Consider the following 26,791-nt stretch of genomic DNA (forward strand, 5'->3'; position numbering starts at 1 on the left):
TTTAAACATTGAAATCCGAGAATTATCTCTATTTCAAAACATTAGTAATAAAAACATACTCGCAAAAGGTTTCTAAAGGGCAGCACGGTGGCCTAGTGGTTAGCACAACCGCCTCACGGCGCTGAGGTCCCAGGTTCGATCCCGGCTCTGGGTCATTGTCCGTGTGGAGTTTGCACATTCTCCCCCTGTCTGTGTGGGTCTCATCCCCACAACCCAAAAATGTGCAGGGTCGATGGATTGGTCACGCTAAATTGCCCCTTAATTGGGTAAAAAGAGTTGGGTACTTTAAATTTATTTTTTTTAAAAGATGGTCCTTAAAACCTGTGGTAGGCTATATTAGGGGTATCGCGGTACCTAGGTGGGATGTACCTGATACTGTAGTATGAGTGGTAGAACCTGCCTGCTGGTTCCGCCCAGCAGACGGAGCATAAGAGTCTGTGTTTTACCCACAGCAGTCATTCTGTACCGGAGCTGCTGGGGTAACTACTTGTTCATTAAAGCCTTCAATTGGACTACAATCTCGCTTCAGTAGTGATTTAAAAAAAAAAAAATTTTTATTGAAATTTTTTGAAAAATGTATAACAACAGAACAATAATAATAACAACAATAAACACCCCCTGGACCCGTAACACCGCATATCATGAACCCCCCCCCCCCCACCTCCCCCCAAACTCAATGAACAACAAAATAAATTTAAAATAAATTAAATTAACATAAACAATGCCCCCCTGAAACCCCCCCCCCCTTCCCCCACTCCCCCTTTCCCTCCCTCCCCCCCCGGGTTGCTGCTGCTGCTGACCTAGTTCCCTATCGTTGAGCCAGAAAGTTGAGGAAAGGCTGCCACCGCCTAAAGAACCCTTGTACCGACCCCCTCAGGGCGAATTTGACCTTCTCCAGCTTAATGAATCCCGCCATGTCATTGATCCAGGTCTCCACGCTTGGGGGTCTCGCATCTTTCCATTGCAACAACATCCTCTGCCAGGCTACTAGGGACGCAAAGGCCAAAACACCGGCCTCTTTCGCCTCCTGCACTCCCGGCTCCACCCCAGCCCCAAATATCGCGAGTCCCCAGCCTGGCTTGACCCTGGACCCTACCACCCTCGACACAGTCCTTGCTACCCCCTTCCAGAATTCCTCCAGTGCCGGGCATGCCCAAAGCATATGGGCATGGTTCGCTGGGCAACCCGAACACCTAATGCACCTGTCCTCACCCCCAAAAAACCTGCTCATCCTCGTCTCGGACATATGAGCCCTGTGCAGTACCTTGAACTGGATGAGGCTAAGCCTCGCACATGAAGAGGAGGAGTTCACCCTCTCCAGGGCGTTCGCTTCAGTAGTGATCGATCGTGCATCAAAACCAAGCTATTTGACCAAACCTTTGCTCAAGAGCCCCAATATCTCTTTCTGGCTCAATGTTCTATTTAGTTTGATCGTAAAGTGCTTTGGGACATTTTACTGCATATAAAAGGTTTTATATAAATGCAGGTTGTTGTTGCTGGTGAGATCGGCCTTCACCCATAGCTGGCAGGCATGCAAGCTGGGGCAGGCTACTGTTGTGATTAACCTTCCCTGGAGTCAAAGGTCAAAGTGCAAGGGGGCGACCAGCTGACAGCAGGTAAAGGATCACGGTTACAATCCCAAAGCCAACACTCACATTCCAAACTGCGGAACCGCCTCCAGAATTACAGGGTTTCCTTTAAATAGTATGGAAAATAAACAGAAAACAGAAGAGAAAGCTAAAGGAAAGGCAATGATCCAGGATTGGAACGTGCACGTTGTAGCAGCTTTCTATTCCTCGTCACAGCGAAACGACCGGAATAGGACATGCACCAGCTCCATCTGCTGACAGGATTCCTGAACTGAAGGAAATTCCTCTCGGCTTCACTATCCTCAACCCCCTATTCACCCCTGGGGTGCAGTCACACTCTGAACACTCCTTTCTGGGCTGTGGTTTACCAGCCCTGAGCCCCCCCCCCCCCCCCCCCCCCCCCCCGCTTCCCATCACCCAAAGGACTAGTCAAGCTGATGGAAGCAAGCTGAATATTTGATGGCGGAAATAATTTGCATTTATATGGCGCCTTCCATAACCGCCCCAGAGTGCTTCACAGTCAATGAAATCCTTTTGAAGTGCACTCACTGTCGTAACGTAGGAAACACAGCTGCCAATTGTGCGCACAGCAGGATCCCACAAGTAGCGACTTGATAATGACAGATCATCCATTGATTGTGCCTGTGCTCACTCTTTGAAAGATTCTATCCGACCAGATCCACTCCCCTGCCCTTTTCCCGGGGTCGCGTCAATTGTTCCCCTTCGAGTTTCTATCCAATTGACCTTTTTTTAAAATAAACTTAGTGTACCCAATCATTTTTCCAATTAAGGGGCAATTTAGCATGGTCAATCCACCTAGCTTGCACGTTTTTGGGTTGTGGGGGCGAAACCCACGCAAACACGGGGAGAATGTGCAAACTCCACACGGACAGTGACCCAGAGCCGGGATCGAACCTGGGACCTCGGCGCCGTGAGGCTGCAGGGCTAACCCACTGCGCCACCGTGCTGCCGCCCAGTTGACCTTTTGAAACTTATTGCTGAATCTGCTTCCCTCGCCCTCCCAGATACGAGAATAATAATCGCTGTATAAAAAAACATTCTCCTCGTCACCTCTCGATTCTTTTGCAAATTATTTGGGGGTGGGTGGGGGGGGGGGGGGGGGTGGACCTGGGGGGGGGGGGTGTGTGAAAGTGGTGGTTTGTTTTCTTTATAGTCCTGATTCGTAAATGTGGTGAATCCTCAATCCACGGGGAGCTACACTCAAAAGTTGAGGGTCCGCGTGCATGAATCTCAAATATCTATCAAGCAAGTTCAGCAGGTAACTGGCAAGGCAAATAGAATGAACATAGAACAGTACAGCACAGAACAGGCCCTTCGGCCCTCGATGTTGTGCCGAGCAATGATCACCCTACTCAAACCCACGTATCCACCCAATACCCGTAACCCAACAACTCCCCCTTAACCTTACTTTTTAAGGACCCTAAGGGCAATTTAGCATGGCCAATCCACCTAACCTGCACATCTTTGGACTGTGGGAGGAAACCGGAGCACCCGGAGGAAACCCACGCACACACAGGGAGGACGTGCAGACTCCGCACAGACAGTGACCCAGCCGGGAATCGAACCTGGGACCCTGGAGCTGTGAAGCATTTATGCTAACCACCATGCTACCGTGCTGCCCAGTGTTGGCCTCCATTTCAAAGGGAATGGAGTAGAAAAATAGGGACATCCTGCTGTACCTAGACAAGGCACCAGTTCGACTACAGCTGGAACACTGTAAACGGTTATCTAAGGAAAGCTTTCCAGGCATTGGCGGCAGTGCAGAGAAGGTTCACTAGGTTGATTCCAGGTATGAAGAGGTTTTCGTCGGAGGAGAGGTTGAGTAAATTGGGCCTGTACCAGGGGCGGACTTTCTATGAAGCTGTCAACAGTTTAGGAATGATTAATCTGACAACTCTATTTCTGACTAAGCTACCAGAGGAATGAAAACTACCTTTCTGCGAAACACAGAATCAACTCTCGCTCGAGAGTGTTTACCTCCGCCGCTGCGGGGCGGAGAATCCAGCCCACAGAGTTTGAAAGTAGGAATCTGCTCCGAGTCCTTTGCTTTCTGCTAACAGATAATCTTCATTAAGAGAAATGCAAATTTAAACATTGAAATCCGAGAATTATCTCTATTTCAAAACATTAGTAATAAAAACATACTCGCAAAAGGTTTCTAAAGGGCAGCACGGTGGCCTAGTGGTTAGCACAACCGCCTCACGGCGCTGAGGTCCCAGGTTCGATCCCGGCTCTGGGTCACTGTCCGTGTGGAGTTTGCACATTCTCCCCGTGTCTGTGTGTGTTTCGCCCCCACAACCCAAAAAATGTGCAGAGTAGGTGGATTGGCCACAGTAAATTGCCCCTTAATTGGAAAAAATAATTGGCTAATCTAAATTTATTAAAAAAAAGGTTTCTAAAGACTTGTTTCGACGAGAAAAGCTGGGAAGAGAACATCTTTTTAATATAAATTTAGTGTACCCAATCATTTTTCCAATTAAGGGGCAATTTAGCATGGCCAATCCACCTAGCTTGCACGTTTGGGTTGTGGGGGCGAAACCCACGCAGACACGGGGAGAATGTGCAAACTCCATACGGACAGTGACCCAGAGCCGGGATCGAACCTGGGACCTCAGCGTCGTGAGGCGGTTGTGCTAACCACTAGGCCACCATGCTGCCCTGGAAGAGAACATCCTGATGGCACCCCCCTTGCAGGATGGAGTGCTCGCTCTGCCAAACCTGCCCCTTTTTATACATATTTCTTTCTATTCTGTGAATAGCCCAATTTGTCTTTTATCTCTATAATCAAGCGATTTATTAAAGTGCTTTTTTATTCAGGGGCATTGAAGTGTAGCCAATCTAACTAAGCTGCACAACTTTGGGTTGTGGGGGTGAAACCCACGCAGACATGGGGAGAATGTGCAAACTCCACACAGACAGTGACCCAGGGCCAGGATTCGAACCCGGGTCCTCAGCGCCGTAGTCCCAGTGCTAACTACTGCGCCACATGCCACCCCCATGTTTTGTTTATTTCTTGTGTGTCATGATTTTAAATATATAATTGGTCAGAAAGTTACTATTACAAGTGGTGCTATCTCATATGCCAAAACGTTATCGCTTGAAGCCGCAACTGCAGTGAGGTAATTAAAAGGGATTTAGAAATAGAAATAGAACATTACAGCATAGTACAGGCCCTTCGGCCCTCGATGTTGCGCTGACCTGTGAAACCACTCTAAAGCCCATCTACACTATTCCCTTATTGTCCATATGTTTATCCAATGACCATTTAAATGCCCTTAATGTTGGCGAGTCCACTACTGTTGCAGGCAGGGCATTCCATGCCCTTACTACTCTCTGAGTAAAGAACCTACCTCTGACATCTGTCCTGTATCTATCTCCACTCAATTTAAAGCTATGTCCCCTTGTGCTAGCCATCACCATCCGAGGAAAAAGGCTCTCACTGTCCACCCTATCTAATCCTCTGATCATCTTGTATGCCTCTATTACGTCACCTCTTAACCTTCTTCTCTCTAATGAAAACAGCCTCAAGTCCCCCAGCCTTTCCTCATAAGATCTTCCCTCCATACCAGGCAACACCCTGGTAAATCTCCCCTGCACCCTTTCCAATGCTTCCACATCTTTCCTGTAATGTGGCGACCAGAACTGTACTCAATACTCCAAATGCGGCCGCACCAGAGTTTTGTACAGCTACAACATGATCTCATGGCTCTGAAACTCAATCCCTCTACCAATAAAACCTAACACACCATACGCCTTCTTAACAACCCTATCAACCTGGGTGGCAACTTTCAGGGATCTATGTACATGGACACCGAGATCTCTCTGCTCATCCACACTACCAAGAATCTTACCATTCGCCCAGTACTCTGTATTCCTGTTACTCCTTCCAAAATGAATCACCTCACACTTTTCTGCATTAAACTCCATTTGCCACTTCTCAGCCCAGCTCTGCAGCTTATCTATGTCCCTCTGTAACCTGCAACATCCTTCCGCCCTGTCCACAACGCCACTGACTTTAGTATCATCCGCAAATTTACTCACCCATCCTTCTACACCCTCCTCCAGGTCATTTATAAAAATAAGAGCAGCAAAACAGATCCTTGTGGTACACCACTAGTAACTGAACTCCAGGCTGAAGATTTCCCATCAACCACCACCCTCTGTCTTCTTCCAGCTAGCCAATTTCTGATCCAAAATGCTAAATCACCCTGAATCCCATGCCTCTGTATTTTCTGCAATAGCCTACCGTGGGGAACCTTATCAAATGCTTTACTGAAATCCATATAGACCACATCAACTGCTTTACCCTCATCCACCTGTTTGGTTACCTTCTCAAAGAACTCAATAAGGTTTGTGAGGCACAGTCTACCCTTCACAAAACCGTGTTGACTATCCCTTTATGATCTGTCAAACCAAGGATCTTTTACTTCAGCCCTTTGTTTGTCCGAAACGACTTTAATTATTCTGAGGGTGAGTCACTAGTCTTTCTTCTTCACTATGTCTGAGGGATTCTAAAATACATGTCTGCTATAATGATTTTATTCTACTTGGCTTAGATTCACTGTGCATCAGTTTTAAATCCTGATCCTTACAAAAACTTCTATGGTCAGTGTGATATTCATCACAAAACACACAGCGCTGCAGCACGGGGCCCCAACCAATGAGAGGGGGCCGCTGGACTTGGTGCGGGACAACAGTTTGGCAGACGTTGAGAGGTGGTGGAGACTTCGGGCAGTTCACACATGGATCTCTGCAATTGGTGTGAAATTTCTGAACTTTCATTTGAGTAAAGGTGCAAAGCAGCAGCCGGGTTTCTGACATTCGGTCTGGCGGGCTGCCTGAGGCAAGAGTGAGGTTGGCGACCTAACCTCGGGGTGAGAGCCTGCAAAACCTTCGGTGAAGTGAGGAGGAGGCCCTGGCTGGCAGTAGGATAACCAACCAACCAACCTACCGGATAACCAACCAACCGGAAAGCCAACCAACCAACCAACCAGATAACCAATCAACCAGAAAACCAACCAACCGGATAACCAACCAACCGGAAAGCCAACCAACCGGATAACCAACCAACCAACCGGATAACCAACCAACCGTAAAACCTACCGGATAACCAACCAACCGGAAAGCCAACCAACCAACCAACCAGATAACCAATCAATCAGAAAACCAACCAACCGGATAACCAACCAACCAACCGGATAACCAACCAACCAGAAAGCCAACCAACCAACCAACCGGATAACCAACCAACCGGAAAGCCAACCAACCAACCAACCGGATAACCAACCAAACGGATAACCAACCAACCGGAAAACCAACCAACCAACCAACCGGAAAACCAATCAACCGGATAACCAACCAACCGGAAAACAAACCAACCGGAAAACCAACCGGATAACCAACCAACCAACAAACCTGATAACCAACCAACTGAATTACCAACCAACCAGAAAACAAACCAACCAGATAACCAACCATCCGGAAAATCAACCAACCAATCGAATAACCGACCAACCGAATAACCGACCAACCGACCTGATAACTGACCAACCGACCTGATAACCGACCAACCGACCGACCGACCTGCTAACCGACCGACCGACCTGACAACCGACCGACCGACCTGACAACCGACTGACCGACCTGACAACCGACCAACCAACCAAAAAAGAATAGAGGCCACCAGGCCAGAGAGCCAGCAGCAGCAGCCAGGAGCATACACGGCGATGCCCGGCCACCCGAACAAGAGCTGAGGTGAGCAGAGCAGCAGTCGGGAGAGGTGAAGAAGGCCAGGCAAGGGCTGGTATTGTGTCTCGGGTAATCAGGGTGACTTAACAAGAGCCAGAGGCCAGCCAGGCAGGGCTGAGAGTGAGAGGGTTGGGTAGCAACAAGCATCTTCTTTCTTCCTTTTGCGTTTGCATGTTGAATTTTTTGGGGTCAGACCATTGCGGTCACATTTATGACAGTCGGCTTGCTTTGACCATCCATCGGCATCAAAGCTTTCACAAAAATTGTTGCCAGAAGCCACTGTGGTCAGAGCACGATGTCATTAGGGGCAGGATTCGGCATCTTTGGGGCAGGGCTCAATCTCATTGGGGGTGGGGCTCAATGTCATTGAGGATGGGACAGCATGGCACTAGGGGGTGGGGTGTGACATGGGGCCTCCACAAAGAGGGAGAACGCGGGCCCCCAAAAGTGTAAGTCCAACTCTGGCCTGTAGTCATTGGACTTTAGAAGAATGAGGTGATCTTATTGAGATATATAGCATTCTCAGCGGACTGGACAGGGAAGATGATGAGAGGATGTTTAGGACCAGAGGGCATAATCTCAGAATAAGGGGTCGCCCATTTAAGACAGATGTGAGGACAGATGTGAGGAGGAACTTCTGTGGCTCCCACGGCAGGTCAAAGGCTAGGAATCCGAAAGCGAGTAACTCACCTTCTGACCCCCCCAAACCCTATCAACCATCTACAAGGTACAAGTAGGGAGGGTAATGGAATCCTCTCCATTGCCAGGATGAGTGCAGTTCCAACAACACTCAAGAAGCTCAACACCATCCAGGACAAAGTGGTCCGCTTGACTGCTCCTCCTTCCCCAAACATTCAACCCCTCCACCAGTGACGAAAAGTAGCAGCTGTGTGTACCATCTGCAGGATGCACTGCAGTAACTCACCAAGGTTCCTCAGAGAGCACCTTCCAAACCCACAACCATTTAGAAGGACAGCAGATACCTTGGAACACCACCACCTGGAGGTTCTCCTCCCAGTCGCTCACCACCTTGACTTGTAAATAGATTGCTGCTCCTTCACTGTCGCTGGGACAACATCCTGGAACTCCCTCCCTAACAGCACAGTGGATGTACCTACACATCAAGGATTGCAGAGGTTCAAGAAGGCAGCTCACCACCACCTTCTGAAAGGCAACTAGGGATGGGCAATTAATGCTGGCCTAACCAGCGACACCCACATCCCATAAATGAATTAAAAAAAGATGCTGAGAAATTGTTTCCCCTTGTGGGTGAGTCTCGGCAATAGGTCTCAATCCCAGAATAAGGGGTCGCCTATTTCAGACAGCGATGAGGAGGATTTTCTTCTCTCAGAGGGGAGTGAATCTGTGGAATTCTTTACCGCAGAGAGCTGTAGAGGCTGGGTCGTTAAGTATGTTCATGGCTGAGAGAGACAGATTTTAAATCAGTGAGGGAATCAAGGGTTATGGGGGTAAGGCGGGAAAGTGGAGTTGAGGATTATCACGTCAGATCAGTCATGATCTCATTGAATGGTGGTGCGTACTTGATGGGCCGAATGGCCTACTTCTGCTCCTATATCTCATGGACTAAAAATACAGGCATCAAGGACAGAGCTACAACGCCAGATGCACCAAGTGTCTGAAAGAATTGCAGGAAAAGCTGAACCCCACACTACCTTCCAAACGTGCCATCTCGTCAATTTATCTCCAACTCTCCAATAATTTGTCAATGTCTCACGCTGCAGGTATCAACTGATCTCAATGTTCCGATTTGAGGACTATCGCCCAGTGAGGAAGCAGCTCCGAAAACTGTCATTCTCAATCCTCTCAGCCCACTCCCGGCTAATTTCTTCAGTGCCTTTATCCAAACCTGTGCTGCCTTAACTGGAACCCATCTCCTCCCGTGCGCCCACTGACTGCTGTCCAGAAACTCATTGATTCTAAAATACTCTTTCTAGTTTTCAAATCCTCCCTCCCTCTCCCTGTCACCATCCATGATCTCCACCCCTCCAACAATGGTTCATGCATGTTCCCGAATTTAATCGCTCCTTCAGCTGCAGAGGGCTCAAGCTCTTGAATTCCTTCCCCAAACCTCTTCAGCTCTCTATCCTCCTTTAAGATGCTCTTTAACACCTACCTCTTTGACCAAGGGTTTGGTCTTCTGTCCTAACATCTCTTTATGAGCCCTGGAGTCAAACGGGTCTGATAATTGGCAGTGTGAAGGGCGACGCTAACTTTGTTGACTAAGTTAAAGGGGTTGATAAACATTAGTTGTTCCTGTTGAAAGCAAGAAAACTCTGAGATACTTCACAGGTAACGGAGAATTACACAGAAATGTAAAGCCGGGCAGCACGGTGGCGCAGTGGATTAGCCCTGTTGTCTCACAGCGCCGAGGTCCCAGGTTCGATCCCGGCTCTGGATCACTGTCCGTGTGGAGTTTGCACATTCTCCCTGTGTCTGCGTGGGTTTCACCCCCACAACCCAAAAGATGTGCAGGGTAGGTGGATTGGTCGCTAAATTGCCCCTTAATTGGAAAAAAATGAATTGGGTACTCTAAATTTATTTAACAAAAAGAAATGTAAAGCCCAGGAAAAGGCCATTTGGCCCTACAAGTCTGTGCTGGTGTGTGTGTTCTCTGCACAAGTCTTCTCCCATCCAAATACCTCATGTCCAGAATATTTTTCATTTTTTTTTTCTCTCTTGAACTCGTCTAATTTTCTTTTGCAAACATCAAAGCTACTTGCTTTAACTGAACTAGGAAGAAAAACCGAATAATCGGGGAAGGAACAGAAGCAGTAATCCAGGCTGTGTTAACTGGGATTTAAGGATATCCCGGAGGAGTCAGAGTTTGAACCATTCAGCTCCTCGAGCCTGTCCCCCTGTTCAATGAGATGATCGCTTATCTCTGATCTAACTATTGGTCAACAAAATCTATCAATCTCAGCTTTAAAATTAATAATTGATCCAACATCTATTGCCGTTTGAGGAGGAGAATTCCAAACTTCTATCGTCCTTTGTGTTATACAACATTTCCTAATATCATTCCTGAAAACGCCTGCCTCTAATAGTTTCTCATCTGTCAGTGCTCGGGAGGGGGGGGGGGGGGAGGGGGGGTGTCAAAGGAGCCGTGCGGAAAATAAAAATATGCTAACCTTGAATGTTGAGGGAAGTGCTGCTCATCACCTTCGATTATCTTGGAGAGAGAGTCAGCAGTCATGGGATTCGGCCCATTGAGTCTGCACCAGCTCTTGGAAAGAGCACCCTATCCACGGTCAACACCTCCACCTATCCCCATAACCCAGTAACCCCACCTAACACTAAGGGCAATTTTGGACACCAAGGACAATTTATCATGGCCAATCCACCTAACCTGCACATCTTTGGAATGTGGGAGGAAACCGGAGCACCCGGAGGAAACCCACGCACACACGGGGAGGATGTGCAGACTCCGCACAGACAGTGACCCAAGCCGGAATCGAACCTGGGACCCTGGAGCTGTGAACCAATTGTGCTACCCACAATGCTACCGTGCTGCCCATGATGGTGACCATGAAAGTATTGTTGGTTGTTGCTAAAAACCCATCGCATTCACTAATGCCCTTTAAGGAAGGTCTGGCCTGCACATGATTCCAGATCCATAGCAAAGTGGTTGAATCTTAACTAGTAAGCTACTCAGCACGGGCAGCACGGTAGCACTGTGGTTAGCACTGCTGCTTCATAGCACCAGGGTCCCAGGTTCGATTCCCGACTTGTGTCACTGTGCGGAGTCGGCACATTCTCCCCGTGTCTGCGTAGGTTTCTTACGGGTGCTCCGGTTTCCTCCCACAAGTCCCGAAAGATGTGCTGTTAGGTCATTTGGACATTCTGAATTCTCCCTCCGTGTACCCGAACAGGCGCCGGAATGTGGCGACGAGGGGCTTTTCACAGTAACTGCATTCCAGTGTTATGGTAAGCCTCCTTGTGACAATAAAGATTATTATTAGTTGAAAGGCAATTAGGAATGAGTAATAAATTCTGGTCTTAACGGCAACGCTCTATTTTGAAATATGCAGCATCCTTTAACTCAGTAAATCAGGGCAGCACGGTGGCACAGTGGTTAGCACTGCTGCCTACGGCGCTGAGGACCCGGGTTCGAATCCCGGCCCTGGGTCACTGTCCGTGTGGAGTTTGCACATTCTCCCCGTGTCTGCGTGGGTTTCGCCCCCACAACCCAAAGATGTGCAGATTAGGTGAATTGGCCACGCTAAATTGCCCCTTAATTGGAAAAAATAATTGGGTACTCTAAATTTATAAAAAAAAAAAAAAAAAAAAAACTCAGTAAATCAGCTTCACAGAAGTGATATCAGTTCGAATTCAGCACTGAATCACGTAAGGAGATAGATTTTCAGGAGCATCTTAAAGGAGGTGAGCGGGATACACAGAGATTTTAGAGAAGAAGTTTCACAGTTCAGAATGCAGGCAGCTAATGGTACAATGATTAAAACAGGCACTGCAGATATCTTGGAGAGTAATCAGAGATTACAGAGATAGGGAGGGACAAGGCCACGGAAGGATTTGGGAGCGAGAATAAGCATTTTAAAATCACAATGCTGCTTGACCAGGAGCAGGTCAGTGAGCACAGGGGTAATAGTGGAACAGGGTTTGGGGCAGCAGAGGTTTGGATGACCTCAAGATTACAATTTGCAACGTCATGTTTACACCCCAATCTCACAAACGCTGATGAACGTGAAAGGCCCAATTCGCCTAACAAGCCTATCCCACACTTTTGGGACTGCAGGAGGAGTTGGACTAACTGGATTGCTTTTCAAAAGGACTGGCACAGACTCAATGTGGCGAATGGCCTCTCCCTATTCCGCAAGGATGTTTCTGATCTTGATAGCCTGGAGACAAAGTTTATTGTCCCAACCTGACCACAGCCAAGATCAGTGCCCAGTTCATGTCTAGCAGCATCTGACCTGTGTGGTTTACAAGTGTCATGGGAATGTCACTTTAAGAAATGTTTGTCTGCTCAAGTGGCTGCAGTGATGTCAGAGTGTGGGTGGAGCTGAGGAAAAGCTTGGGTGTGTCTGTGTTTTTTGGTTTCGTTTTCGTGTTGGAGCTGCAGCCAGCCAAAGAAGGTGTAATTTTGATCTCTCTGCCATCTAACGACTATCTCTAGATCATTTGGTGAATTCAAAGTGATAACTGCTCTCAGTAGAGAATTTAAACCTGATGTGCTTCTGTAGAAAGGGTTTTTGTCTTATGGATGTTAAAAGGAAAGTTTAAGGATTACTTAGAGTGTTGTATACTTTGGGGGTTCTATTTGAATTGATGGTTGCAAAGATGTTCACTGTATGTTTTAAAAAGGTTAACAGAGTTCATAGAATAAATATTATTTTGCTTTACATCTCTTTTTTAAAAAAAATATTTTTATTCTCCTTTTTCACATTTTCTCCCGAATTTACACCCACCAACAATAAACAATAATCAGCAACAAATATGTCAATCCCCACAATAACAATGATCTCATCCTCCCACCAAACCCCAAACATTAGCCCGCATGTTTACATAAACAAATAACAAAAAGGAATCGGTGATTACCCATAGTCATCCTTAATACACACAGCCCCCCTCCCCCCAACCCTCCCACCCATCCCCCCCAACTAATGTTCGATGTTATCCAGTTCTTGAAAGTGCATACTGAATAATGCCCATGACTTGTAGAACCCCTCTGTCCTTCCTCTCAGTTCAAACTTAACCTTCTCAAGGGTCAAGTATTCCAACAGGTCCCCCTACCACTCCAGGGCACAGGGTGGAGAGGCCGCTCTCCATCCCAGCAGGATCCACCTTCGGGCGATCAACGAGGCGAAGGCTACGATATCTGTCTCCGCACCCGTTTCCAACCATGGCTGGTCTGACACCCCAAATATGGCCTCCTGGGGGCCCAAGTCCAGTTTCACGTGCACCACCTTGGAAATGACCTTAAAAATCTCCTGCCAGTAATCATAGATAGATAGAACAGTACAGCACAGAACAGGCCCTTCGGCCCTCGATGTTGTGCCGAGCAATGATCACCCTACTCAAACCCACATATCCACCCTATACCCGTAACCCAACAACCCCCCCTTTAACCTTACTTTTTAGGACACTACGGGCAATTTAGCATGGCCAATCCACCTAACCCGCACATCTTTGGACTGTGGGAGGAAACTGGAGCACCCGGAGGAAACCCACGCACACACGGGGAGGACGTGCAGACTCCACACAGACAGTGACCCAGCCGGGAATCGAACCTGGGACCCTGGAGCTGTGAAGCATTTATGCTATCCACAATGCTACCGTGCTGCCCAAAGCTAATCCTCTAGCTTTGGACAGGACCAAAACATATGAACGTGATTAGCGCCCCCCCCCCCCCCCCCCCCAACGTTCACACACATCGTCTACACCTTCAAAGAATCAGCTCATCCTCACCCTCATGAGGTGTGCTCTGTACACCACCTTCAGCCCCAACCTCGTACATGAGGTGGAGGCATTTACTCTCCGAAGCACCTCACACCAGACCCCCTCTTCGATAACTTCTCCTAACTCTTCCTCCCACTTTGCTTTGATCCCTTCCAGTGGTGCCTTAACCTCTTCCAAAATAGCTCCGTACACCGCTGACACAACCCCCTCCTCCAGTCCCTCTGTCGTCAGCACCTCCTCCAGCAATGTGGAGGCTGCCTCCACCGGGAAGCTCTGTATCTCTTTTCTGGCAAAATCTCGAACCTGCCTGTATCTAAACATTTCCCCCGGCTCCAGCCCATACTTCGCTTCCAGCTCCTTAAATTCTGCAAACCGACCCCTAAGAAACAAATCTTTTAGCGTCTTAATCCCCTTCACTTCCCATTTCCGAAAACTTCCATCCCACCTCCCTGGCTCAAATCTGTGGTTCCCCCGAATCGGCATTTCCCTTGACCCTGCCTCCAAGCCGAAGTGTTGGCGAAACTGCCTCCAGATTTTCAATGAGGCTATTATCACCGGACTCCCTGAGGATTTCCCCGGATCTATCGGGAGCGGGGCTGTTGCTAGTGCCTTCAGCCCCAACCCCCTGCACAAACTCTCCTCCATTCTGACCCACTGGGAATCAACCCCTCTGACCCAGCTCCACACCTTCTCCACATTCGCCGCCCAGTAGTAGTACATCAGGTTCGGGAGGCCCAAACCCCCTGCCTGCCTTCCCCTCTGTAGCAGCACCTTCCTCACTCTGGCCACCTTCCCTCCCCATATGAACGAGGTAATCCTCCCCTCAATCTCTCTGAAAAAAGCATTTGGCAGAAAAATCGGTAGGCATTGAAAAAAAAACAGAAATCGCGGCAACACATTCATTTTAACCGCCTGCACCCGACCCGCCAGTGACAGAGGGAGACCATCCCACCTTGCCAGGTCAGCTTTCACCCTCCCCACCAAACTAGAGATGTTGTATCTGCGAAGCCTCCCCCACTCCCGGGCAACCTGCACCCCCAGATACCTAAAGTGAATCCCTGCCCTACGGAATGGCAGCCCCCCCCCCCCCACCCCTGCCCCCACTCCCGGCCGAGACACCATAAAATACTCACTCTTGTCCAGGTTCAGCTTGTACCCCGAGAAAGACCCAAATACTTCCAGTAGCTCCAATATTCCCCTATCGACACACTCGGTTCCGACACAAACAGCGGCAAGTCGTCGGCATATAAATCACCCTATGCTCTATCCCCCCCGCACTATTCCTTTCCATGTTCCCGAACTTCTTAATGTGATGGCCAACGGCTCAATCGCAAGCGCAAACAGCAGGGGGAACATAGGACATCCCTGCCTAGTCCCACGGTGGAGAGAAAAGTATCTCGAGCTGATGTTGTGCGGCCACTCGCTTTCGACTCCTTATATAATAGTTTTACCCAGTTCACAAATCTTGGTCCAATCCCAAACTGCTCCAGAACTGCCATCAAGTACCCCCTTCTACCCAGTCAAACGCCTTCTCGGCGTCCAATGCCACAACCACCTCTGTTTCCTTCCCTTCTGCCGGTGCCATAGCGACGTTCAAAACCCTCAGAATGTTCGAAAACAGCTGCCTCCCTCTCACGAACCCTGTCTGATCCTCACCTATCACCTTCGGGAGACACTCCTCCAGCCTACCCGCCAGTACCTTCGCCAATACTTTTGCGTCCACATTCAGAAGTGATATGGGCCTATACGACCCACACTCCGTCGGATCCTTATCTTTTTTTAGCAACAGTGAAATTGATGCCTGCCCCAAGGTTTGTGGCAACACCCCCTCCCCTATCGCCTCTTCAAACATCCCCACCATCAGGGGTGCCAACTTATCCTTGAATTTTTTATAATATTCCACCGGAAACCCATCCGGCCCTCCCAATCTGCATCCTCCCAATCGCATCCTTTATCTCCTGCTCCACTATTGCTTCTTCTAATGTAGCCCTGTCCTCCTCCCCTAGCCTCGGGTACTCCAACCCCATCTAGAAATTCCTGCATCTCATAGTCTCCCCCGGGTGGCTCCGACCTGTACAACCTCTCATAAAACGCCTCAAAAACCTTGTTAATCAGCTCCGGAGCCACCACCAACTTCCCTGCCCTATCCCTCACCTGAAGAATTTCCCTTTGCGCTGCCTCCCTCCGGAGCTGACCTGCTAACCCACCTTATCTCCATGTTATACTTTTAGATTTCTGCTGCACCACACCTATAGAGTGGGCCGTGTGCTCCCCATACCACAATCTAGTTGGAATAATAAGCACAGAAAGGAGGCCATTCAGCCCATCATGCCTAAGGGAACTCTTTGAAAGATTCTATTCAATTAATCGCACAACCCTGCTCTGTGCTCACAGCTCTTCAAATGCTTTGCTCCAAGTATGTATCCAATTCTATTTGAAAAGTCACGACTGAATCTACTTCCATTGTCCTTCCAGGCAGCACGTACCAGATCATAATAATTTCCCGTGCTTGAAGAAAAACCTTCTCCGCGCACCCTCTGCTTCTTTTCTCAACACCCTGAATTGTGTCTCCTCCGGTTACCGACTCTCCTGCCAGTAGAATCAGTCTCAACTTATTTCCTCTATTAAATCACAGCCCGTCACAAAGAGCATTTGCTCTACAAATTGCAAAGAGGAATATATGGTTCGATGTTTTTCTACTTTGCTTGTGTTGTCACATACCTGTCTTTGTATCTTGTGGACGAGGCCACATATCCTACTGACCATCTGCAATCCATCGTCGGGGAATTCCTGGCTGACGTTCTTCTCGATGTATTCGTAATATTGTTTAATCACTTCCCTGAATGTGAAAGCAGATACATCACCTGTTAGTTAGTTCCCTTATGACAAGTTGCTCAGGGTGGAAGGTGGGTGCGTGCATTCTGTGATTTTTACTTTTCTTTGTTAACAAAATTAGCATTCAGTGGGTAAACTCAGTCTATATGGAGCTACATTCAAAGTGCAGTGGTATGGCCATAGCACATGCTAATTGTGGAATAAAGCAAAGCTCAGAGTAATACTTGGCTCACGGATCATATTTTTTGTTTTGTCCCCTGAAAACAAGAAGAAAAGGTTTTGATCACAGCTGCAAGAAGTACAGTAACACTTTCAGGATATTGAAAATTAAAATCAAAAGATTTAGTAAAGGAAGAAAGGAAAACTTCAACATATAAAATTACAGTTACACTGTTAACATTACAAAATGCTCCCCAAATGACTCCCTGCTTGGTCAGGCCCACAAGTAAACATCTTCCAGGCAACACTCCCTTACTGATGTTTAACTCTAAAATTCCAGTAATATTACCCAAGCCAAAACTGCTGTCGCTTTAATAACAGGTGTCCCATTCTACCTCTGAAACTCTGCTTCACTTTGCTGTGGGAATCCAAGAAACTGCAGACCAAAACTGCCTTTTGTAGCCCAAGGGTAGATTTCAACCCAAAAGATTTCGAAGTGTCATTTTGGGTGAGTTTTTAAGGGTGGTTCTCGCCGGCTTTTTGGTTGAGATCCACACCGCTATTCAACCACACTTCCTTTTGGGCCTTGGGGAGTTTCTCTCCGGTCAAACCCATGCTTGGGGCACAGGGCGCGATCTTCGCAAAAGGAAACAAAGTTCCCGAGCGACTGCATTTAACCACGTCTTTCCCAGCACTCGCAGTGTCAAAAAACATGTAACAATTCAAGGCGACTCGTGTTGAATAAGGAGCCTGAACGGGGAACGCACAGCCAAGGCTGCTCATAGCGCCATTTTGTACAATGAGGAGATTCACTTGCCAGAACTCGCAATTGTAGCAAGAGATCAAGGCGCCATTTTTAAATGGCGTCCCGATCTCTGAGGCCCAGAAAAGAATCCCCGACCTCCCTCCCAGCCCAAACACAATATGGGAGGGTCCCCAGCCCCTCCCTCTGACACCAACACCCACGCCGAGCAACCCCAGTGGTGCCCTGCCACCTGGGTACCCTGGCAGAGTCAACCTGGCACCTTGGCAATGCCACCCGGGCACTTTAGCCTGCCAAGGTGGCACTGCCAGGGTACCCAGGTGGCACCAGCAGTGCCAGGACACCACCCTGTCCAAGGGGCATGCAGCTGGGGGCCACCAAACCCCTTGGAGACCCCATGAGTGCCGTTCCATCTGGCATCCGTTTGTGCGGACTAGTATCAAACAGCACTCACCTGAGGTCTCGGCGAAGGGGTTGAATTCCAAAGCCTCAGGTACATTGGGAATCTGCACATTAGAGTGAGGCTTACTGTCTCGCTCTGATATTCAGATTTGCCAAAAAGTGATTCCTCCTGTGTTGTTCCTTGTGTCTTAATAAAGCTCATAGTCTCAAAGGTGGAGAAGATGCTTTATTGTGAATTAGTTCTCTCTTCTGAGCTTAACTTACAGCTACCTCAAATGCTGCCTGCCTGTGTGTCTGTGTCCTGCTACAAGTTCTGCCTTCCGTGAAGTGTGTCGTCACTTCCTGTCCCTGTGTATATATAGCTCTCCCGTGCTCCCTCTAGTGCTTGCTCAGTTGTATTGCATCTACTCAGATCTACAATCACCACATCATCCCCTTTTTTTCTTTACATATTTTCTGTACATCGTTAAAGAAAATTGTACAAAACGGTTACTTATGATATGTATATCTATACAAGTGATGGTGCTATTGCATATTTTACAAAGCCAATTTATATTTATGAGTCCAATCTTAATAAAAACATTTATGAGTCCAAACTTTTTTTTTTTTAAATAATTTTTATTGAAAGAGTTTTTCCATACAGACATTTACCCCTACTAATTTTTAAATTATTTACAACACAATCCCTCTAGGCAAATGTCCCTCCCTCGCCCGCCCTCTCGCGCGCACCAGTCCTCCCCCCCCCCCCCCCCCCCCCCCCAGGCAACCTTAACAAACAAGGCAGCCTACAGTTTCAGACATGAGCAGCGAGCAGACTTGCCCGCGTTACAGTCGTGCATGTCCCCCCACGACCCTTGCTGCCCCCCCCCTCCCCTCCCCCCCCCCTCCCTCCCCCCCCCTCCCTCCCCCCCCCCCCCCCCCCCCCGGGTTGCTGCTGCCACGACCCCAAACGTCTATCTCTGATCTAAAAAGTCAAGGAAAGGTTGCCACCGCCTGGCGAATCCCTGTACCGACCCTCTCAGGGCAAATTTGATCCTTTCTAGCTGAATATAGCTAGCCATATCGTTAATCCAAGTTTCAACGCTTGGAGGCCTCGCGTCCTTCCATTGAATTAATATCCTTCGTCGAGCCACTAGGGACGCAAAGGCCAGTATTCCGGCCTCCCTAGCCTCCTGTACCCCCGGTTCTACCCCGACCCCAAAGATCGCAAGCCCCCATCCTGGTTTAACCCTGGACCCCACCACCTTCGACACCGTCCTTGCCACCCCCTTCCAGAACCCTTCCAGCACCGGACATGCCCAGAACATATGCACATGGTTCGCTGGGCTTCCCAGACATCTGACACACCTGTCCTCACCCCCAAAGAACCGGCTCATCCTTGTCCCCGTCATGTGAGCTCTATGCAGCACCTTAAATTGAATGAGGCTCAGTCTCGCACACGAGGAGGAAGAGTTGACCTTCTCCAGTGCATCCGCCCACGTCCCGTCTTCTATCTGCTCTCCCAGCTCCCCTTCCCACTTGGCTTTCAGCTCCTCCCCTGATGCTGCTTCCGCCTCCTGCATTATCTTGTAGATGTCTGATATCTTCCCCCCTCCGACCCAGACCCCCGAGAGCACCCTATCACTCGCCCCCTTACTGGGGAGCAGGGGAAACCCCTCCACCTGCCGCCTAGCAAATGCTTTCACTTGTAAATATCTGAACATGTTTCCCGGGGGGAGCTCAAACTTCTCCTCCAGCCCTCCCAGGCTCGCAAACCTCCCCTCTATAAACAGGTCCTTCAGCTGCCGTATGCCCACCCTGTACCAGCTCTGAAATCCCCCGTCGATGTTCCCCGGGATGAATCTATGGTTCCCTCTTATTGGCGCCGCCAACAGACCTCCCATTTCCCCCCTATGTCGCCTCCACTGCCCCCATATCTTGAGGGTGGCCGCCACCACCGGGCTCGTGGTGTACCTCGTGGGGGGGAGCGGCCATGGTGCCGTTACTAGGGCCCCCAGGCTTGTGTTGCCACAGGACGCCCTCTCCATTCGTTTCCAAGCTGCCCCCTCCCCTTCCATCATCCACTTGCGCACCATTGACACATTTGCCGCCCAGTAGTACCCCGAGAGATTGGGCAGTGCCAGCCCTCCACTGTCCCTACTCCGCTCCAAAAAGACCCTCCTCACCCTTGGGGTGCCATGCGCCCACACGTAGCTCATGATGCTACTTGTCACCTTTTTGAAGAAGGCCCTAGGGAGGAAGATGGGCAAGCACTGAAATAAAAACAAGAACCTTGGGAGGACCGTCATTTTGATTGACTGCACCCTCCCCGCCAGCGACAGCGGTACCATGTCCCACCTCTTAAATTCCTCCTCCATCTGTTCCACCAGCCTGGAAAAGTTCAACTTGTGGAGGGTCCCCCAGTTCCTTGCCACCTGCACCCCTAAGTACCTAAAGCTCTTTCCTGCTCGCTTGAAGGGGAGTCTCCCAATACCCTCTCCCTGGTCCCCCGGGTGTATCACAAAAACCTCGCTTTTGCCCAAATTTAGTTTGTACCCCGAAAAGTCCCCAAACTCTGCTAATAGTTCCATTATCTCCGGCATTCCCCCTTCTGGGTCTGCCACGTACAGCAGTAGATCATCCGCATACAGCGATACTCGATGTTCCTCCCCTACCCTAGTCAGTCCTCTCCACCCCCCTGAACCCCTCAGTGCCATCGCCAACGGTTCAATCGCCAGTGCGAAAAGTAGGGGGGATAGGGGACATCCCTGCCTGGTCCCTCGGTGGAGCCCGAAATACTCCGACCTCCTCCCGTTTGTCACTACACTCGCCGTCGGGGCCGAGTAGAGCAACTTCACCCACTTAATAAACCCTTCCCCAAACCCAAACCGTTCCAACGTCTCCCACAGGTACTCCCACTCCACCCTATCGAATGCCTTCTCCGCGTCCAGCGCTACCACTATCTCAGCCTCCCCCTCCACTGCCGGCATCATAATTACATTCAGCAATCTCCGCACGTTCGTGTTGAGCTGCCGCCCCTTCACGAACCCCGTCTGGTCCTCATGGATTACCCCTGGCACACAATCCTCTATTCTAGCTGCCAGGATCTTTGCCAGCAACTTGGCATCCACGTTCAGAAGCGAGATAGGCCTGTAGGACCCGCACTGCACGGGGTCTTTATCCCGCTTCAATATCAGGGAGATCAGAGCCTGCGACATTGTCGGGGGCAGAACCCCCCCCTCTCGCGCCTCATTAAAGGCTCGTACCAGTACCGGTCCCACCAAGTCCACATTTTTCTTATAGAATTCCACCGGGAACCCATCTGGCCCCGGCGCCTTCCCCGCTTGCATCTGACCTATTCCCTTGACTAGCTCCTCTAGCCCTATTGGCGCCCCCAGCCCTTCTACCAGCCCCTCCTGGACCCTTGGGAACCTCAATTTGTTTAGGAAGTCCTCCATTCCCCCTCTCCTCGTCGGCGGCTCAGACCGATACAACTCCTTGTAAAAATCCCTGAAGACCCCGTTCACTTCTTGCCCCTTCTGCACTACCTTCCCGCCCCTCTCCTTCACTCCCCAATCTCCCTAGCCGCATCTCGTTTGCGAAGCTGGTGTGCCAGCATCCTGCTCGCCTTTTCCCCATACTCATAGACCGCGCCCTGTGCCCTTCTCCACTGCGTCTCTGCCTTCCTGGTGGTCAGCAGGTCGAACTTGACCTGCAGGCTGCGCCGTTCTTCCAGCAGCCCCTCCTCTGGTGCCTCCGCATATCTCCTATCCACTTCCAATAGCTCCCCCACCAGCCTCTCCCTCTCCTGCCTCTCCTTTCTTTCTCTGTGCGCCCTTATGGAGATCAGCTCTCCCCTGATCACTGCCTTCAGGGCCTCCCAGACCATCCCCACCTGCACCTCACCCGTGTCATTCAAGTCCAGATAGCTCTCAATGCTCTTCCGGACCCTTTTACACACCTTGTCGTCCGCTAACAGCCCCACATCCAGCCGCCACAGCGGGCGCTGGTCCCGCGCCTCCCCCATTTCCACATCCACCCAATGTGGTGCATGATCAGAGATCGCAATGGCCGAGTACTCAGCTTCCCGTACCCTCGGGATCAGCCCCCTGCTCAACACGAAGAAATCGATTCTGGAGTACACTCTATGGACGTGGGAGAAAAAGGAATACTCCCTCGCCCTCGGCCTACCAAACCTCCATGGGTCTACTCCTCCCATCTGCTCCATGTACCCCCTCAGCACTTCTGCCGCTGCCGGCCTCCTATTGGTCCTTGAGCTCGATCTGTCTAGCCCGGGGTCCAGCACTGTGTTGAAGTCCCCCCCCATGATCAAGCCCCCTGCCTCCAGTCCCGGAATGAGGCCCAATAGGCGCCTCATAAAACCCGCGTCATCCCAGTTCGGGGCATATACGTTGACCATCACCACTTTCTCCCCCTGCAGCTTACCCTTCACCATCACATACCTACCCTCCTTATCCGCCACCACCTCCTCCGCCACGAACGACACCCTCTTTCCCACCAGAATCGCCACCCCCCGGTTCTTTGCGTCCAATCCAGAGTGGAACACCTGTCCCACCCACCCCCTTCTCAGGCGAACCTGGTCCACTACCTTCAAATGGGTCTCCTGTAACATTGCTACATCAGCCTTCAGTCCCTTCAGGTGTGAGAATACCCTTGATCTCTTGACCGGCCCATTCAACCCCCTCACGTTCCAAGTGATCAGCCGGGTCGCGGGACGACCCGCCCCCTTCCCCTGCCGATTAACCATGTCCTGTTCCCTGCTCGCCCCGGGTCGACCCTCCCCTTCTGACCCGCTCCCCATGGCAATGTCCCCCTCCCCCCACCTCTCCAGTCCTCCCCTTCCCGTTTCTGGTCTTTTCAGCAGCAACCCGGTGTCCCTCCCTAACCCCCCCCTCCCCCCCCCAGGCTAGGACCCCTCCTAGCCGCGATGTACCCTCCATCGTACTCCCGTAAGTCAGCTGGTTCACGCTGACCCGGCTGCTCCTGCCACACTCCGACTCCCCCCGGCTCGGGGGGGGGGGCCCTCCCCCCCCCCCTTGCCACTCCTCCCTGGCCCCGCTCCAGCGCGGGAAAGGTCGCCATTGCTAGCCACGCCCCGCACTCCTCCCCTCCCCCCTCCTCTGCCCCGCGCGCGGGAAAACAGAGGAAAGCCCGCGCTTTCGCCCTGCCACACCCCACCCCGCCATCTTCAGCTCCACCCCCGTCCCCGTCCATGCCTGTAAAGGAACCCCCCCTAGGGGCCCATATCCCCGATCTGCTCTCCCCCCCGTCCCACCTCCCCAACTTAACATTATAAATAACAGATAAATAACAAATAACAATGTACTTAACAGTCGCCCTCTACCAAACAGCATAAATAACCATAAATAACCATGAATAACCACAATAACAATAACTAAGGGAAGTTGGCAAAGGGGGAAAAAACATCAGAAGAAAAACCACAGCAAGAGTTCAAAATCCAAACAGAGAATTCAGCTGAAAGTACCCGAGCGGCTACGGCCGCCAAGTATCCCCTGGGTCTAATTCGAGTCCAGTTTCTCTTCCTGTACAAAGGCCCACGCCTCCTCTGGGGACTCAAAATAGTGGTGTTGGTTCCTGTAGGTGACCCACAAGCGCGCTGGCTGCAGCATTCCGAACCTGATCCGTTTTGCATGTAGCACCGCCTTCGTCCGGTTGTACCGGGCCCGCCGCTTTGCCACCTCCGCACTCCAGTCCTGGTAGACCCTCACCGTCGAATTCTCCCACTTGCTGCTCCTTTCCCTCTTGGCCCACTCCAGCACTCTCTCACGGTCGCTGAGTCGCTGGAACCGCACCAGCACCGCCCTCGGGGGCTCATTTGCTCTTGGCCTCCTAGCCATGACCCTGTAGGCCTCTTCCAGCTCCAGGGGCGAGGGGACGGCCCCTGCCCCCATCAGGGAGCTCAGCATTTCTGCTACATATCCCGGGAGGTCTGACCCCTCCAGGCCTTCTGCCAGGCCCAGGATCCTCAGGTTCTTCCGCCTCATTCGGGTATCCAGCTCCTCAAAATGGCTCTGCCATTTCAGGTGGAGTGCCTCGTGCACCTCTACCTTTCCCACGAGGACCGTGGCCTCCTCTTCCCTCACAGTCATCTCCTGTTGCAGCTCCCGAATCGACGCCTCTTGGGTCGCCTGGGCTCCCATCAGCCTGGTGGTCGTCGCATTCATTGACTCCAAGAGCTCCATTTTCAGCTCCGTAAAGAAGCGCAGGAGAGCGGCCTGCTGCTCCTCCGCCCATTTCCTCCATTCCTCGGGTGCGCCACCGGCCGCCATTTTGGTCTTCTTCCCCCGCTTTTTTTTGGGAGCTGCTGTTGCTTTCTTTACCACCCCACTCCGGGTACCGACCATAAAGTTGGTCTGGTTCTCTTCAGGGAGCCTTCCCCCACCGGGATTTGTCCTTACAGCGCCGTTGGGGCCCTCCAATCGGCCCGAAAACACCTTTGTAGCAGGAGCAGCCAAACGTGCGACTTAGCTGGTCATAGCCGCAACCGGAAGTCTTATGAGTCCAAACTTGATGAATTTTTTCACTGAGTTTTTTCTTTTGTTTTTGTTGACGTGATGATATTGATATTGCAACTCTGTTGTGAATGTTGTTGGTGTTCCTTGTTATTTTAAGTAACCAATACGTCATCCCATGGTTTTTTTGCATGGTCGAACCACTGATGTTGACTGGCATGGACTTTTTTCTGTGCTTGTGGTATCGATTTAGTATTTCATCTGCCTTGAAAGCTGGTTTGCTTGCTTGTTCTGGAGCAGATGTGAGTTTGTGCGATTCGTTGTCATCCCATGTTTGTAGTCTTGTCATTGTTTTGCAGTGTGCTGTGGCATTGTCCTTCATGTGCATATTTGTATCATTTTGTACAAGTCGTTGTTTCATTGCTGTTGTTTCTGTCGTTCCTGTCTTTGTTGTTTTTGTTGCCGTTCTTGTTGCTGTTTTTGTCATTTCTGTCTTTGTTGTTGTCGCTATCTTTGTTATGCTTCATGTTGGTTTTGCTGTTCTTCTTGTAGTTTTTGTCGTTGTGCTTGTAGTTTTTGTGGGTGCTGTTGTTGTTCTTGTTTCTGCAGTGCTTCTTGCGATTTTTGTTGTTCTTATCACGCTTCATGTTGCTTTTGTTCTTGCTGTTGTTGTTCTTGTTTCTGCTGTGCTTCTTTTGGTTTTTGTTTTTCTTGTTATGCTCAATGAGTGTCCCGTGTGGATAATTTGAGTCATTGTCATAGTTATTGGTGCGAGTGTCCTTTGTGGAATCTGTTGCATTGAACGTCTCATCTCGAGAATTGTGAGAATGATCTGATGTTGCATTGATGCTGGTGACATCAGTCATTTGTGGTGGATTTGATTCGTCATTTTTGCTTTCTTGGTGCTCCTCTTCCGGAGTCAAAATCTTCATGATTACAATTGACGTGGTCTCTCTTGTCTCTTGGCGCTCCTCTTTTGGAGTCAAAACCGTTTTGCGTTCTGCGAATGTGCAAGATGCCCATGCGCAACTGAAAGAAGTTCTTGTTGCTGATCGATATGCGCATGCGCAAGCCGCGCATGCGCAGCGGACACAAAACCGCACAGTAAAGGGTGTCCCGACCTCTAAGTGAATTTGAGGGATCCCACCGCCCGCCACCCGTTGACAATGTCACTCTCCACACACATGGGGATTACCCCACACCCCACCCCACCCCAAATGAGGACACCCTGCTATGGGGTCACTGAGGGCCCCCCCTTTGCAGGCCTCCCCACCCCCTCTCTCACCCCCCTCCCCTTTTCAGGATCCTGACTACTAGCCCCAATCTTAATGAGGCCCCTTCATACCAGACCTTCACCCCCATCCTTTACAATGCGCCTTGTGCCCCCTTTCATGGACAAAGCCCCCCTCAGGCTCCATCCTTGGCACTGTCACCCTGGCACCTGAGCACCCCCAGCACTGCCTGTCTAGCACTCTGCCAGTATGCTGGCTAAGATGGCAGTGCCAAGGTGCCAGGCTAGCAGGTGCCAACGGAGAGTAAGGGGGCCACCTGCCTTGTCCCCGAGCACCCAGGGGTGTCCAGTGGCCAGGGAAACGCCCCCAGGTTCTGCCACGTCTGCGTGGGCCAGTACTAACTGGCGCCTGTTTGAGGCCTTGTTGGGAAGGCTGGGGAATCCGGGCAAATCTAAATGAGTCACATCCTATCTCACAATAAGTGAAAAATAAAATCAGCCACTGTCTGGAGCCTGTTTCACTTTTCTTTTTTTTTTAAATAATTTTTATTTTGAATTTATACAACAATAACGCACCATAGTAAAATACCAAAAATAACAATAATATTAACAATCATAAACATTCGCCCCACCCCCATGCACAACACAGCATTTCAACAACAACGCAAATTAACACAATATAAAGTTACAGAATAGAAACTACAATAAGGAACCCCCCCCCCCCCCCGGTTGCTGCTGCTATTGACCCGGTTACCTATCTTTGCGCCAGGAAGTCCAGAAAAGGCTGCCATTGTTTATAGAACCCTTGTATTGATCCTCTCAGGGCAAATTTGACCCTTTCCAATTTTATAAATCCCACCATGTCACTGATCCAGGTCTCCACACTTGGGGGGCCTTGCATCCTTCCACTGTAGCAGAATCCTTCGTCGGGCTACTAGGGACGCAAAGGCCAGCACACCGGCATCTTTCGCCCCCTGCACTCCCGGCTCCACCCCAACCCCAAAAATCGCGAGTCCCCACCCTGGTTTGACCCTGGATCCAACCACCCTCGACACTGTCCCCGCCACCCCCTTCCAGAATTCTTCCAGTGCTGATTTGCTGATGCCCGCCCTTTGCCACCCCCTAAATCCCC

The sequence above is a fragment of the Scyliorhinus canicula genome, chromosome 19, assembly GCF_902713615.1.
Source record: "Scyliorhinus canicula chromosome 19, sScyCan1.1, whole genome shotgun sequence".
In the NCBI taxonomy this organism is placed as follows: Eukaryota; Metazoa; Chordata; class Chondrichthyes; order Carcharhiniformes; family Scyliorhinidae; genus Scyliorhinus; species Scyliorhinus canicula.